This window comes from Salvia splendens, chromosome 14 (assembly GCF_004379255.2).
Source record: "Salvia splendens isolate huo1 chromosome 14, SspV2, whole genome shotgun sequence".
NCBI lineage: Eukaryota > Viridiplantae > Streptophyta > Magnoliopsida > Lamiales > Lamiaceae > Salvia > Salvia splendens.
The window spans coordinates 7,443,977-7,447,192 of NC_056045.1; the positions used below are offsets into that span (position 1 = coordinate 7,443,977).

The 3,216-nt window shown below is 44.3% G+C and overlaps 1 long non-coding RNA gene across 1 annotated transcript; it reads left to right on the plus strand.

Moving 5' to 3' along the window:
- Nucleotides 1-1,727: 1,727 nt before the first annotated feature.
- LOC121765078 lies at nt 1,728-2,297 on the plus strand. Its single transcript, XR_006042714.1, has 2 exons — nt 1,728-1,845; nt 1,989-2,297. It is a non-coding gene; the product is annotated as an uncharacterized LOC121765078 (long non-coding RNA).
- The last annotated feature ends 919 nt before the right edge of the window (nt 2,298-3,216 follow it).

The window sequence follows — 3,216 nt, forward strand, 5'->3', positions numbered from 1 at the left end:
GACTGTTTTCTCCCTTGAAAATAGCGTAACACGCTAATTAGTACTTGAACTGTTTTTCTGAAAAAGAATGCATGCATCCTACAGGATAGCATCTATATCTTAGTCTCGGCTTATAGGATTTTTCCTTAAATCCTAACTCGGCTTTACTGCTCTGCAGCACTTAATCAATTTCTTTTACTTCTTTTGGAGAAATTCTATTTTCTCAAATAATATGGATTCTTAAAATCCCTCCTTAAACTCCTTTTTCTTTGGATTTTTCTTAAGGCTTCTTAAGACCTCTTAAGGCCGCCCATGGCGTCGCGGGGCAACGCCGGTCGGCCCTCGCTTCCCAAATTTTAATATCTCCCTTCCTCGGAATAAATTATCCGGAAATTAAATCCTCAACTTTCGAGTCTCCCACATTAATACTTTCTTTCCTCGAAACTCAATTTATTCGGAAATTAATTTAATTAAGATCCAATCTCAAACTTTAAATTAATTCCACTCTAACAATATCTAAATCTCTTCCCAAGACAATTAATCGAAGCCCTCAAGTTAATGGCCCAACTATCAAATTATTCAAGAGGCCCAAACAAAAGAAATATGGAAGCCCAAAAATATACTCCCTTCTCCATCGACATCATCCCTCTTCCCAAATCACTTTCCCAAATCAAATCCCTAAAAGAAAAATTGAGGAGAAACGGCGGTTCCTCCCTTCTTCTTCCCTCTGCGACATTATCACTCCCGACGGCTTCCGGAGTCTCATCGGCGTATGCTGCCCCTACCTTGATGGATTTTCAGAGTCCGTCGGGTGCTCCCTCCTCAATCGTGTTCTCTCCCTCACACGAGTTCAGGGAGTCCTCAGCCGCTCGACGAGCAGGGCTGCCGCCTGCTGCGTCGCCAGCCATCGCCGCCTCCGTGTTCCTCCGAATTGCTCCGTCGGGTTCCCCGGGAGGCAGCGTCTCCGGCCCGCTCTCGACCTCCCTTCGATGGTGTCGACACTGGATGCTCCATCGCGCTACTGCTCCGGCAGTGCCTCCGTCCTAGCCGGATCTCTCGGAGCTCGTCGTTGCTCGTCCGCCGCCGGACAGCCCTGCCCACCTAAAGCTAAGTCCTTCTCCCCTACCCACGTTACTTAGTGTTCTTTACTGGAGTTAGCATTTCTCACTTTTCCTTGGTTATTAGTGTTGATCTTCTCATCTTGGCAGTAGCTATGTTTTGAGTTTCAACGATGAAGTCTTAGTATGCATAGCTCACTGGATTGAGCAATAACTTTGGTATTTTGCAAATTATGATGAGGTTATACTTGGTTGATTGTTACCGCCGATGTTGATACTCATCCTATGTGCTACTTACTTGGGCCATTATTGTGAGGATCCTAATTAGCTTCTATGTTCTTGGCTATCTACTTGGTCTATATGATGCGATGGTGTGGTGTTGTGGGGATTACCTCACTTGGTGAATCCTCGGTTTGTGCGGCTGTTGTTTCGTATTGCCGCTGCTCCGCGCCGCCGCTCCTCACTCCGCTGCACTCCCTTGCCTTGCGAGAAATTTGCAAAATATGTGTGTGGAGTGGGAAGGGGAGGGCGGTATTTATAAGCCATTCCTTTGGCTTCTTGTGGCAGCTTATGGGGCATTGAGCTCCTATTTTCGGTATCAAGCTCAGCCCCCTTTTAAGATGGATGATTGTGCTCTTTATGCTATTTTGGTGATTGTTTTGGTTGCTTCCTCAGGGCTGCTACATCAGCCTCGGATGGTGGGAAAAGAGGGTTCTAGATCAGCTTATTTTGAGCATAAACATTGGCTCCATTTACCATGCTCATTTGTTCTAACTTGCACTTTGGTGTAAGGTGGAAAAGTGATAAGGTGGTTGTTTTATAGTCTATTGTGGCAGCCTCTTGGCCGTACCATTCGGCTGGCTCCTTCTCCATTCCCAATCGAGCTTGCCTCTCCTTTTTCTTTTATTTTATGTACCAAAATTTGATACCTTCTTTGGTGATAATTTGTAGGTACCATGGCTACCCATGTTTGGACTCTTGTGGGTGCCAAAATCGAGGGGAGGAAGAGGAGAAGATGGAAGTAGGAGTTGACTAGTATACTACTTGTCCCTTTGCCAAAATAGTATAATTGCTAGAGTGTAGTGATGGAATCTTCAAAGTGAAGATATTGCATTCCAAAATTGTTATGCCTCATGGTGAAATTCTTATATGTATAGTCCTTTTCCCAATGTACTCATATACTACTTGTAATTCCATCATTCTTGTATATCTTGTACTCTTCAACTTGCTTATTAAATCGAAGTATAACCTCCACTTTTACTCTTTGCTTAAATTCTCCTTGTATTTCGTTTCCTTCAAAATCGATACACTTTATTCCAACGTTTGGAATTACAACAGAAAATCCTACGTTCACACGCTTTCTGAACGAGAATTTCTCGAGCTAGTAAATCCGACTCAATCCAATTAAAAGGAATAAAATCTGGGGCGTCACATTCCACCCTCCTTAAATGAAATTTCGTCCCGAAATTTGTACGGCTTCACTCGAACAACTCGGGATATCGCTCCCTCATCTTGTCTTCCAACTCCCACGTGGCCTCCTCCTGCCCGTGGTGTTCCCAAAGTACTTTCACTGAAGAAATGGATTTATTTCTTAACTGCTGCACCTTCCTGTCCAGAATTGCCTTCGGTTTTTCCTCATAGCTCAGATCCGGGTTTAATATCATCTCTTCCTGATGAATCACGTGCTTCGGATCAAACACATATTTCCTAAGCTGGGATACATGGAATACGTTGTGAACGTTTCCAAAACTCGGTGGTAACGCCAATCGATAAGCCACGGGTCCAACTGCTTCTAGGATTTCATACGGTCCTATGTATCGGGGTCGGAGTTTTCCCTTGACTCCAAATCTAGCTATCCCCTTCGAGGGCGATACTTTCAAGAAGACTTTATTTCCCACTGAAAATTGCAAGTCAGTCCGTCGGACATCCGCATAGGACTTTTGCCTGTCCTGAGCCTCTTTGATTCTTTCTCTGATCTTTCTGACGATTTCTATCATTTCCTCAATTACTTCCGGACCCAAAATTTTCCTCTCACCGACCTCGTCCCAATAGAGGGGTGATCTACACTTCCTCTCGTACAGTGCTTCGTACGGAGCCATATCAATCGTTGCCTGGTAACTATTATTGTGGCAAACTCTATTAGTGGTCGTACTTGTTCCCAATTGCTTCCTCTATCAAG